Here is a 14,256-nt window from a genome sequence, read left to right as displayed (position 1 = left end):
CCTCCCTTCCGTTGTGCTCTCTCGTTTTTTTTTTTGTTGAATTATTTAATCATTTAATTAGTGTTAATAATTTATAGCAAACAGCTTCGCAATCAATTTGCGTTTCTGTGTGTATCTTTTGGGTTTCATACGTATCTCTGTGCGTGCGCATTTTATGACAACTCTGGAATGAAATTTCACTTAATCAAGAATCGAATCCAGGTGTCCAACCGAATATGCCTTTCTGTTTGTGGATGGATGAGGATGAGGATGAGGAGGTTAATAGTGGGCGTGGGCGTAGAGAGGAAAGTCCAGCTTTTTGCCACATCAATTTAATTTACTTCCAACAAATATCACCATATCCGGTCATCGCATTTCCCCGCCCTCCCCCCAGCATTTCCCTTTTGCTTACTCTCCGTTGGAGTGTTTGTCGTAGCTATAGACGAAATGTCGAGTGGAAAAGCATTAGCCCATCAAATGATGTGTAATGTACTCGAATGTCTCTCGAAATTATCAAGCCAAATGCATACACATTTGGACAGTGCGTTGCATGGCTGTAAGGTCATATGATTTAGATATCAAAAGTTTAAAATTTCACAAATTTTAATTTCGTTTTTGTTCTTGTTAACTTTGCTTAAAATTAAATCAGTATCATTGCATATTGATATGGTTGTTGAGTTGAGAAAACTATTTAGTTACGAACCCCACTTTATTCGTATATTTGCATTGTTTGTACTTATTGCCCATCGTTGCTGGTTACATCTGAATGTTTGTTGGGACATCACCAAAATTACCTCAATTTACACAGAGATGGAAGGGCATTAAATTAATTTCGTCAAATGGCATCGAATGGAAGCTAGCAGCTTGGAAGCTAGCAGCTGACAGTGCAGAGAATGATTTAGCCAGGTGAAGTGGGATCAGCTGGTAAAATAGATGCAGTCCTTGGATCGAAGAAGTCTTAGATCCTTGGAAGCAAATGCAGCAGGCGGGGGGAGAGGGAGATAGCCTAGAAGGAGCAAAAACACACACACACACATCTTGAAGTAATAAATTTCGCTTAAATGTTCTCCTTTGTTCGAGTCATTAAAATCGCATTTGGCAAAGGAAGCCAGTGGGTCTTGTATGTGACGAGTCTCTCTGACGAGGATGAGACGATATGCTGGATGTTAGTGGGTGCTGGTTGCTGGTTGCTGGATGATGATGCTGATGATGGTCTCCTTCTTCTCCATCTTGGCAATGCGTTGCCATTAACGTTCACTGCTACGTTGTCAACACACTTGACATATAATTTGATTACGCATACGCATTTTATTAACTCATTTTCAGCGCAACCATCCGCCCCGTTGGCCTGTCCCGATGGCGATATGATATACTTACAAGCCAGAGAAGAGAGATATGCCTGGCCCATTAACGGTTACGTTGTGTCGGCTCTGCGGTTTTCAAGTGCTCCCCCCCTGAAAACCCGCTCGACCTCTATTTCCCCCATTATTCCGGCAGCATATTGTCTGAGTCAATTACAACAACTCGGGTCGGGTCTAGCTGCGATGCCAAGCGATCGCAAACGAGTGTGTGTGTGTGTGCGAGTCGAGCGGTTTGGATTGGCGGAGCATCACTAGAATGCCCGCAGGCGGCGGCAACTAATTTCTTTTTACAACTGTAGCAGTTCTTCAGCTTTATGGAAAGGCAAGAAATCCACACACATGCATACGCACACACACACATATACATGCTACCTACACTAAGGCAAAAACTCAAGTGGCTCGTCCTTAAATCTCTTCTCTACAGTTCGGAAGCCGCCTTAAAGCCAATGGAGATTAAAACTCAACTCGAGTCGAGATAGCAGAACTCATCTCAAGCACCCAGTCTTCGTCAGATTGTACTTTAAGTCTGTTGAGATTCCAAAAAGTCAAGGCAAGGTGTCTGCAAGTATGCAATTAAGTTGCCAATTCAAGGATAACAGGATAAATAGAATGTGTCCTGCGATTGTTTCGAAATGAACTTCACCAAGTTTATGAAGACTTTTGAAATGCCTGAATTAATTTAACAAATGATTTCCATTCAGTTATTGGAATAACTCAAGAGGAAAGTGAAGAGAGTTTTATGGTTTATACTGTGACCTAGTTTTTTCTAGCCAACTAGCCAACATTTTTTCTTGCCGTGCAGATGTTTGCAGAGCCTCAAACAGCTGCTGCCAGGCCAAGCCAAGCCAATAACCCAAAGGAGAGCAGCCACAAGGAGTCGGAGCGAACTGTTTACTTGGAACAGACTGTCCTCACACACACACACACACACACACCAGCACACTGAAACAGACACACATAGGCCACACACTCACACTAGAAAGGAACAAGGACGAAGAGGACGAAGGAACCGCAAAACTTATGCCTTGGCCCAGCAGCAGCCATTGAAAAGTCGTTAGCAAAACGTCAGACAACACACGGCATTTGGCCAAAAGGATGCGGCTGCTGCTGCTGCTGCTGCTCGCTCTGCTTCTGCTCTGCCTTGGGATCCTTGGAATCCTTGGAATATGGATACGGGTAACGGGGTCCTCTGGCTTTGCAACTTTGCGGTGGGAACCGAGGGCCTGGTATAATATAGAGCTAAGTAACCAGCTAAACGGGAGTCGGCAAAACTCTTGATGGTCGGATGGTCGGACTGAACTGCAAAACGGGATGGGGGTGGTGGTTGGGGGGTACCAAGACAAACATCAACAAAATTTCATCGTCGTCTGCAAGTTAACCCTGACTCGGTACGGGATTATGACGATTAAAGTTAGTGCATAAATGTCCCCAAGTTGTTTGATAAAAAAGATACCTGAGCTGGCATAAGTTTTTTGATCGGTGGCAAGAGATTAAGGCACAAATTTGTTCCTAGCTTTGGTTCTTCTTAAAGAAAACGTGAAAAAGGAAACCGCTCTGGTCAGTTGATTTGGGTCTCTCGTGGGAATTGTGTCCCCGAAATTGGGATTCCCAATTGGAGTCCCATTAACCCGCAGCTAATATCGCTTTCAGTCCCGTCTAATGGATGCAAAAAGTGGGTGGCAGCTCGGCCAAGTCTTGCGCAACCAAATTAAAAGTCCTTGCCGTTGCTTCTCCACCCCCTTTTTGCTTTATTTTCTTTTTTTTTTGCCACTTCCGGTTCGGGCCAAGTGCAGCCATTTTGCGTACGCCCATAAATCTATTAAGACAATTTGGCAAAGGCGAAGGCAAAGGCAAGGCAGCCCAGGAAAGTCGAAACTTTGTCGGTTTTTTTTTTTGTTTAGCCTTTTCTTTTATTTTATTTCTTTTATATATTTTATTTTATTTATTTATTTTCTGTGCGGAGCGCATCTAGCGCCAAAAGCAACCGCACAAAATCTGAAACGCAGCAAAGAAAATAGGGATTGGAGGAGAAGAGATTGGTAGGATGGAGTATCCATGGGGGTAAAGTGGCTGAAAGGAGGAAGGCAAAGCAAACAAAAGTAAACATGCCTTCTTTCCTTATTTTTTATTCGCATTTTTTAAGTACTGTCAAGGGTATCGCTATCTTATGTCCTATACACACACACACACAGGCTGCTGGGTGATTATATGACAAGCTGCTAGGGCTTTACTGTACACTTAACGGAAAGAGGGATTACTATTTTGGTATTTTCTTTTAATAAGAGGTAGTTAGAAAGTAACTAAAGATATAAATTTGAAATTTTTCATATTTGTAAAGTCAAGAATTAAAGAAACTTAAGTTAAAAACAATCTTCAGTGTACAGCGTATAGCGTCCTGAACCTGAAGCCGAAGCTGATCCCTTCGCCAAGTTGGAGCAAACCAGCCAGCCATTCCAGCCATGCAAACAAGCTGCGTGGCGCACGGAGCGTATGGGTAATGGGTAATGGGTACTGGGTAGTTGGTATCTACAGATGCCTCTTCAATACACGTAATATTTATTTTTTTTTTTTTCTTCGACTTGATTTACTCCCCCAGCCAGTCGTTGGTCCTCCTTCATTTTCTACCCCGTAACGCCATAACCCTTGAACCCAGTTTGGTCCCGTTAGTGTCAACTTGGCGCGAAGTTGCTGGCTGTGACTGCAAGATACTGTCAGTAGATATATGTATGTACGGTTATGTATGGTATATATAATATATATATACATTTAGCTCAGCCCCCAACTCTGGCGCATTCTGTAATAATCTATCAAAAATTGTATGCAAACAAAATGTGATTTGGCTCCACGTGCTTCGCATATCGCTCCATTTCTGTCGCACACTTTTCCTCAGGAGAAGGATTTTTTCTGGTCTGCATAAATTTTGTTCTGGCATTTGGCAATTGCTAGTACTGTAAACAAAAATTTACTCAAAATTTAAATATATTTAAAATAAATAATTAATATTTATTAAATAACAGAAATGACACTACTCAAGTCACTAAAGACAATCCAAAAGTTATTATTAAAACTCCATTGGGTAATGAAATTTGCAATCGAAATGTTTGAAATGATTTCTTGCCGTGTGAGATATGTGCAAGCAATGGTTGTTTGCCCATCGCAAGATTGTGATTGTGATTGAGTTGAGTTGAGTTGGCAGAGGAGTAGCATGCAACTGGTTGAGATTGCATTGGGGATCCTGCAACTGAGGTCCTGGGAGTTGTCCTTTAACCGCAGCCTGCCAAATAGCGCCCAATGAAAAGGGGCCGGCCTGCCATTGTAAATAGAGGGAAGTATTGTGGTTTAATTATCTATTAATTTGCATTTAAATTAACATTTCATGTTATAGGCAGTTCAGTTCAGTCATATATATGATTCTTCATTGGTTTTGAACAATGCCTGGAACACATATATTAAGTAGCAAGGACTTGCTACTCACTTAACCATTGGTAAATGTAAATTCGATGTCGTTTTTGGCAATACCATAAACGGAACGAGGGTTTGAGATATGACAGGCACTGAGGGATCTAACTTTTCGTTACCCTAAAGTTGCCGACCATTTAAGACACCCACGCCGCTCTCCAAATGACTTGCTAAAAGGCCAAAAATAGAATAGGTTTCTTACTCTCCACAACAAAAATGATGGGAAATATAATGGAAAGTTTTATTTTTAGATATTTTAGTGCCGGATTAAAAAGCAAGTTGATGCTGAGTTCACTTCGTAGGGTATTCGATGAGGCAGCTCTCAACGGTTTCACCAGCCTTTTCGTGTTTTATTTGCGGGTTCTGTTCAATCTGTTGAACTTTGTGCCATAAACAACTTTGCTTTAATCGATTCTGATTCGATTTGAGAATCTGACTTTGAATCGCTTTTTAAATCGTTTTTGTTTGAAAGTTTTTTGGCATATCTCTCATCCCCTTTTGAATCGACTCCACGCCACTCCACTCTACTCCGCTCATCCGCACATCCCTCTGAAATCCCCTTTGCTCCTGTGCAACCCGCTCAATCTGTCACTCAATCTCCCTGGAGGCGACTCTGCAACATTACTTTCGTGGCACTTTTTTACCAAAGCGACAAAAGTTGAATCGCAACCAGAACTTTTGCAGCATCACATAAGCATGCGTCTCTTTCTGTTGCCATCTTTGTATCTATCTCTTTCGCTTTGTTCGTCAGCAGATTTTGGATGCTATTGCAACATCTTTCGTTACACTCAAAATTAATCGAAGCAATGCAATTCTAATTTTTTACTCTGGAAACCAAACTGTTAATAGTATCTTTCTAATTTTCTCATTTTCAAATATTGTATCTTAACCCTTGATTTTAGTAGATATTTCATGTTGAATCATAAAATTTATTGAAGTGCAGTGAGCAAAGGCTTTGAAACTTGAAAGGAAAGAATCGAATGAAGGGGATAACGGCAAAGCAACTGCAAAACAAAAGTCGAGCGAGGAGTAAACAAATCTTTGCGATACAAAAGATGCCGCAAAGATACAGATACATATGCGGATGGGGAGTTGCTGCTGCTGCTGGTGCTGCTCCTGTGAAGGATATAGATGTGGCTAAAAAGCAAGAGAGATGGGGCAAAAGGAGAAGGCGATGGCGGAGCAGTAAGAAACTGCAATTTGTGGGCACAGATGGGAGCGAGAGTCAACCAAAGTGAAATCCTATAGAAATTGCATTTGCGGCAGCAAAAATTTGAATTGCAATTGCGCTCGCACACACACACACACGGATGACCCCCGACCTCATCCGCTTTTCCGCCTTTCCGCTTTTGCCAGCGCTCCCGAGATTGTATTCCAGTCCAGTCCGGTATCTCTTCTTAGTTTTCCTTGGCTTTTTGCTCAGGGTCCAAGCCAAGTCCAGCTCAGCTCGTTTATCAAAGCCAACGCTTTTGAATTTCTGAAATGTCTTTTCCGCTTTCCTCGCTCCTGCGGCCATTTCTTCGGTTTGTATAGCTGGGGCAAAGCGGGTAAAAGCGGGAAAAGCGGGAAACAGCGGGGAAAAGCTCGGGGACAAGCAGGAAGTATCGTTGCAAATTACGTTGGCTATGTCGCTTAGTTTTTCCGATTCGAATGCGCGAACATGACAAATAGATTAGCCAAAAACTTGGCCACAAGGCCGAATGAATGGACGGGGGGTTGGGAAATGGTAAAAGTGTTAGGGTGAAAGGGAAAAAAAGGGGGAACAGGAAGTCGCCCGTAATGATGACGGGTGCAGCTGCAATTAGGGCAAGGCTTTTCCACCCTCCTCGGTTGTCAAACGCATGAAAAATGTGCAACATTTTCCAACAGCGGTCCCAGCAGACGCTTTAAGTAATAACAATTTCGCGGCCATCGGAGATACAAAATACAAAATGCGGAGAGAGAGAGAAAAAAAGCATTTGCAAAAAACAAAGCATTCCGAGCCGCGACAAAGTCAAAAATAACAACTGCCTGGGGGTTGCGGATGTCTGATCTATGGGCTCCTGGTCGATGTCCATCCGCTTCATCCGCCCCATGACTTCCATATTCCCATATTCCATCTGTCACCGCTGCAGCATTTTATGGCTATTCATTTTTATGCAACATGGCCAATTGATGGCCGTAATTGCTTTTATTTCCCCACCAAACTTTCGGGGTTGGTGGGGCCATGGAATGGTCTTGCAGCACAAGTGGCGACAAATGTGGAATCAATTACATACAACGAACTCTGAGGCCCTGGGAAACGGAAATAGATGCAAAGGATTGCCAGTTGAAAGGCATACAAAAAAAAAAGAGGCACTGAATTGACACATTCAGTTGGCTGGCCCAGAGGGAGTTTTTCCCCTCCATCAGGGAAATTGATGGAATTGCCTTAACAGTGGATATTAAAAACTATATAACCGTGAACTGTGATTCAATTAGGCGATGTTCTAACTAGTAAGATTAATAATTTTCCACTAAAGTTCTTACTCAATCACTTAAAAGAATGAAAATAACTTAGTACAAAGCCGCTCAATTTCCATTTGCGAAAGACAAAATCAGATTTGAATTCGGAATATAGCTAGCCATTTTGGCATCCTTTGGGGGACTTTGAAAAATATTGCCTTTCGCCGGCAACGAAATCGTTTCGATGGGAGCCTAAGCCAACCGCCTATCAGCACTTTCCTTTAAGCAAAAACAAGACAAATACAACTTATAAATAGTTTTACTTGAGTAGCGAAAATTGAAAAACCAAAGCAGGCCCAAAAAAATAAGAGGAAAAAAAGTGGGCTAAAAGTGGTAGGAGGGGGTGTGGGGGGGATTGGTGTGGGGGTAAAGCCAAACAGAAATAGAGGTCGGAGAAGAAAACGCAGCAAAGACAGCCAGAAATAATAAAATAGGAAAACTTTTAGCGGCGCATTAAGTAAACCGAGAAACTGCGACTCTGCGGTTGTCCTTGAGGCTCCGTTCAAGTGGGCGTTGGGCGTCGACAGTGGGCGTTTTGTGGGAGTGGCTGGCAGTGCGAAAATGTGCTGCTAACTTAAATTTATGCGACACGCAGACCAGGAAGTAAAGAAGACCTACCAAAAAAAAGAAAAAAAAATATATATATTAAAAATAAAATCAAGAAAAAACCAAAGTCGAACAGAAAGAAACCGAAAAAAAAAAACGAACCAAAACTCGCATAAAATTCAAAGGCAAGCGAAAACTTTTTGCAAAGCTCAACCGAAAAAGCAGGTCCTTTGCCCTATTTTCCTTTCCCTATAAAAGGGAGGGCGCAATCCGTTACTGCCCCTCGAAAACTGAGCCTCTGCTGGACAAGGGAATGCCGAACCTTGTTACCATCAATAGGCCAAGAACAATACCCGAACTACAACGACAGAGGGGCGAGATTGGGTGGGGCTTACGGGAGGGTTGGGAAGGGAAAATTGGCAGGGGTGAAGGCTGTTGAAGCCGGGCATTGGCGACATTTTGATTTATTTATGCCGACACCAAACGGCGGCCAACTGAACCGTCCTGTATGAATACATATAAAGTATAGCCGCATGTGAGGAGGATTTTGGGCGCGGCGGGATCCCGACACAATCAGTTAATGGTGGGCCCCCCGCCCAACGAATAGAAAACACTCTTCATAAGGAGGGAGGAAACCAGGCAAGGAAAATTAATAACATTAAAAGACCGACTTTAGTTTGGAAAAGCCCGCCGCCCCTCCATTTTGGGGTTTAAACAAATCAATTAATGAGATTTATCGTTAGGAAAGTATTCGATTTCGAGTTTAATGCACTTTAAGCTATTTCTAATCTCCTTTAAAATCATTAAGAAAACCATAATCAAACTAAACATAATCGGACTTGTGGGGAGTTCACTGGCAATTAACTTTGAAGCTCAGATGTCACCTCAACAAAGTCAGGAAATTATGATTTCTGCTCATCGAAATGGCTCCTCGACTAAGTCCTGTGAACTGTGTGGATTCGCTAGGATCTCCTGCGGGTTGGAATTCAGATTTTGGGGGGGGGCAACAACAGTCCTGCTTCGATTCCTGTGCGCTTGGCTCGCTCATTTGGTTTTCCGTTTGAATTTCCTTTGCACTCAATGAAATTTCAACTTGATTTCCGTCGGGGCATTTGTTACTTATATTTCCAGACCTCTCCTCCGTCTGTGTGTGTGTGTATATGTGCTTGTGTGTGGGGATGTGGCTCTTTTGCAGCCCTTCACACACTCACACATTTGTTGACACCTACCGCCGACGACAGCTGCTTCACACCCACATCCCTACACACATCCATACACCCACATGTGCCGCCCCCCTATGTCCATCCGTGTGTGTGTGTTTGTTTGTTGATTTGGCTTAGTAGTTACCAGGAGTCTGGCCTTGATGGTCGACAGTGGCGAAAGAGCCATGGCAAAGAAAAAAAATATATACAGGAAAAAGATTAGAACTTAACGACTATTGGTTACCTGGCAATTTGTTAGGTTCTTTGGGAAATTTGTTGAAAAATGAAATGGCAGGACAGTACTCTTTTACCTTCTACTAGAGACTTTCAGGATCTTAAGAAGTTTGTGACAACCTGTTATATGACTTCTTAATAACGCTGTATACCCCTTTGCCTTTCTTATAAGGGGTATACAAAATACGAAATACAAAAATAAAGAAGCATATAGCCAATTTGAAGAATCCGCTTAAGTGCGACATTGATTTCCGTCACTGATACCCAACACATGTCGACCAGGCAAAAAGCTTATGAAGAGAGGATATGGGAAAAGTAAAAAGTGGGTTTTCCAGGGGCTACACCTAGAGTTGGAACATTTCGTTTTTGGCCTAATTACACTTTCAATTGCCACTCAAATATTTTAGCTAAAATATCCACAAAAAAAAAAAACTAGTTCTCTCCGATTTGTTGCAGATTTTAAAGGGGATTTATCTTTCGATACGAAGTCAATTTTTGTGTTTTCTTTGAGTGTAGTAGAGCGGGTCACAGGATTCACGCAGTTGGTCACACACGAGCTGACAGTCCCCTCGATTGCAAAATCCCCTCTGAAAAGCCTTTGACCCCTTCCTGCTATCCAGAAACCGAATGGCGCCTACGGCAATTGCAAAATCTATGGATACGGGGATGACCGGGAAGTGTATCCATAAAATATTGTTGCCAACCGATTTTCAAATGCAAAGTTTCTATTTCTCTTTAGGCACTCTGCCAGCAGGGTATTGTGGTTTTTCAAAAAGGGTTGGGAATTCAAAGATGAAAGTATTTAAAAAATTAGTTTATAAATATTTAACCAAAAACAGCAGAAAGGCAATCTTTTTATTCCTAATAAATCTTTAACGTGAATTGTAAATGGCTGATTCTTTTAATTTATAAAAAATATTAAATAGTTAAACTTTTTTTGGTTAATCTTAAAAATGTATAAAAAATCTACATAGCTAGCAGGCAGTGTATTAGAAAATTCATTTAATTAGTCCGAAAACTTGTTGGGTTTTTGTTTCTGCGAATTTCAAGTAGCGTGTGTGTGTGTGTATGTGTGTGTGATAGATTCGATTTAAGCGGGTTAGCCAGAAAGAGAGAGTGTGGCATTAAAGTGCGAGTGAGTGAGAGCGAAGTCAGCGACAAGTTGGCCAGGGGAAAATACGAGATGACATTAATAACTTAGCAATTGTATTGGGCCAGTTGCAGACGCAGCATGGCAGCATGGCAGCTAGGCAGCAAGGCCAACTGCAGCAGCTGTTCTCTGAAGGGGCCAAAAGAGGGGGAGGGAGCGGTTGTAGGTGTTGCTCCGGTTGCAATGGTCAAGAAGTGGGCGTACTGGAAGACTTATGTCTGGGGCGAAAGCCCAGGCGAGATTGAGCCAGGCTGAGCCCGGCAGGTTGATTGATGATCTGGAACGGAATGAAATTGAATGGAATGGAACCCGGGGGAATTATTCAGACGTTAGACGTTGAAACAACGGACGAAGGAGGAGGAGGACAATCTATTGGAATGACTAGAACCAATGACCTGGTATAGAATCAAAAAATTAATCAAGGAAAAATAGGTGACCTCAAATCGAGCAGGCCCGGCCATATGCTAGAAAGAATCGTATTAAAATGAAAAAAAAAAACAGGGAAGAATAAATATTTAAATTATTCATTGAGTAAAATGAATTAGTTTTGGGCTTAAATTACATGACAGCATTAATTAGGGATTAGGACTTTAATGATATTTTTACCAAAGCCATAGCCATAGCCATAGCAATATTTAGATTCCAGTAAGCCATTGACCTGAAATCAAGGCAAATTATGTATTAACACATTAAAACGGAAATGAAAAGGTCGGAGATTAATTAGGGATCAAGTTGGTGTGGCTATTTTTAGTGTACCACAGTTAGTTAGGGTTCATTTTCGTGTGCGTGCGCCCTTCAACTTCAACTTCATGATATATGGAATCCAATTGAGACAGGTCAAAGGTCAAACGGTGTGTATGCCAGACACTCAGTCATCCGCAAGTCAGTTCGTCATAGACAAGCGACCAGCCTTCAATCAAGGCATTACACCAGCTTCAACTCCACCCCAGAAAAGTACCCAAAGTACCCAGCTTCCCTTTTAGCCATGATGATTAATTGCGGCCTCGGGATGCTAACAATGTTAATTTGTCATATATGCGACGGCACTTCCGCCGGCAAATGGGAAACCAAACCGTAGCAAACCAACGAGACGACGAATATTAAAAAAAAAAAAAAAAAAAAAAAAAAGCTGAAGGAATCAAATTAAAAATGTATAATCGCTGGGGGAGCACAAAAACAGAGACAGAAAAAACAAAATACAAGAGGGTAACAGATTGAAGAGCAATCAAATCAATAATTCATGTTATGAAAACGTTAAGAGTAACGATAATGCCCGAAACGAGATGAGTTGAGGCTAAAGAGATGACGACAGGCCAAGAGGCAGTCGCTCCAAGAGCCCGTCTTGAGGTCGAATTTTTATCCGTTGGTGGCGGGGAGCAGGAGCAGGAGCAGGACCAAGAGGTCGTCGTTTCGGGTGGGTTAAGCAAATGTACATTTTCAATGACAACGGTAAGTGCATGTAAATGCAAGCGATGACAATGTTAAGGGGGTGGCCTCAATGGGGGATTGAGAAGGGGGGCCAGAAGAGCTCGGCACAGATACAAACACACCCACCACACACACACACATACAGACATACCCATGGCACACATAGATACCCACAGCTCACAACTGAAATTCAAATAAATTTTCATCTATTTCGGTTTTTGGGTTATGGTTACTCTCCGCATTTCCACATTTTCTCCGGGCTTCCTGGGAATCCGCAGCACTTACCACTGTGGCTGTATTTAAATACTTGCACGATTTCCGGTTGTTAGCGCTGCTAAGTTTTAAAATGGCTGCCACACTGACACACACTCTGGCACAAACATTTTGTAGCACACTTTTGAGCGCACTCATCGACATCGGACATTCATTTTTTTTTGGTTTTTTTTTGGTTTTTTGCCACAATTTGCACTTGCAAATGTGGCAAAGCAATCCGAAACCAGAATGAAAGATGCACCGGAGAAAATCGAAGCATTTTAACAGGCAACCTAATTGAATATCCGATTAACTCAAGATATTTGATTTCAACAAAGGCTTTCCCCTCAGTTTACAGTAACTTATGACTTTTTGGCTTTAATATTTAATTCTTAAACAACACAAACTTCCAATGGTAAACAAATATTAACTGAGATGTAGAAGCAGAAGTGTCAGCACAATAAGTTTTCGCATGTAAAAACGGCCTTAATGTTTGTTGATTTACCAAAAATCTGAGCTTATGACCTCTAGGTTTTGCCCAGAAACATAATACGTTTATTTTCATTGCATTCAAAGCACAAAGTGAAATTGTCAAACCCTTTAGCCAGTTCTGTATAGAAAAAGGCTAAAAATCACAGCTTAAAACACACACTGTATAGGAATTTTGTGAAATATTTATATTGTGTGTAATTAAATCACTGACCGAGATTTTCAACAGAATTTTATAAAGGCAAATAAACAGTGATTTGGTTAAATTTGTATTTTATTAGGGTGCCAAGTACTGAAATGGTTCAAGTTTAAATCCAAGCCTTTAATTATGATTTAAAAATCAAATTAAACTGCTTTATCTATCGACTATCTAGCCCGGCTGTGAATTCAATGTTAATCCGGATGATAGGTGCTTAAGCGGGCGTTGAAAACTGTGCTAGATCGACGCTTTTCATCGACCCCCGCCAGTTTTTCCCATTCAAAGAAAATATGCAAAACAATCATTGCCAGAGCCAATCCACAAAGCCAAACCGTTGGCCAAAACAAAACAGAGCTGGGCATGAAAAAGAAAAAGAAGAAAAATCTCGCCTGGGGCACAACTTGGAGGGATATATATATGTATATATGTATATATATCACGACCTCCCCTATAAGTCCACCGATCTGATGTCTCCCTCCCTCGCATTGGTATGCCAAGCTTTTCATTTGCTTTTACTCGTTTTTGGAGCGGCTGGTTTATTTTATTATTTTCAGCTCCTCTGCCACACACACACACACACACACACAGACATACAGACAAACAAACAAACAAACATACCTTCAGCATATACCTACCGGTTTTTTTTTATCCTGCTGCATTCTGTGGCGGAAGTTCATTTGAGGAATTTTGCTTTGGCATTTCAGATGTGCCGTTCATTATTTTGTTTTGCTTTCGCCTTGGCTTTCACCTGAGTCGCTTAGGCTCGCCCCTATCCCCTTTCCTCCTAAGCTACTCGCCTTTTCTTTAGTCTGCTTTGTCTGCCAGCCAGTTTCCATGGCCAATCGGCGAATGAATAGTCTGATTTATAATGATTAATGCCTTCGAGTTATGTGTCCGACATTTGCAATTGAGATGGTTCCGAGCCGAGACGGCTCAGAGATACGGGCTAACCAAGTTGGCCAAAACAATTTGCGGCCACACCTCGTCGGCCAAAAGTGACAGTGTTTTGGCTGCTTTTGTCTGTTTTCGTATTTGTGTTGGTGTGAGTGTGACTGTGAGTGTGCAGGATCCATCAAAAGTTTCATCAAACTGTGTTTCGCTGATTTCGTGGTTTCGTTGAGCTTTTCAACAGATTTTCCGCCCAGATTTTACCACAACAGCAGCCTGCATTCGCACTGATAGTGCGATAAGCAGCTTACCTCTATGGACCGCTTTCACCTGACCGATTGCATCTGGCAAATTTTGAGCAGATGGGCTGGCCCACCACCGCTAACACTAATGAAATGGCCAAAAATTCCAACCAAATTCTAGCCAAATTCCTTTCACATTTCAACCATACCCATACCCATACACCACCCTCCAAAGTCCAAGTCACCTTGCGGCGATTTCCATTTCGCCGGTAAACGCTGCTCCCATTTCAATTTTCGTTTTGGCCATCATAAAATATAATTGTTTTTCCACTCGCCCCGAAAG

This window comes from Drosophila eugracilis, unplaced genomic scaffold, assembly GCF_018153835.1.
Source record: "Drosophila eugracilis isolate 14026-0451.02 unplaced genomic scaffold, ASM1815383v1 contig_2167, whole genome shotgun sequence".
In the NCBI taxonomy this organism is placed as follows: Eukaryota; Metazoa; Arthropoda; class Insecta; order Diptera; family Drosophilidae; genus Drosophila; species Drosophila eugracilis.
The sequence above is the reverse complement of the archived record's forward strand: the minus strand, read 5'-3'. Positions refer to the sequence as shown.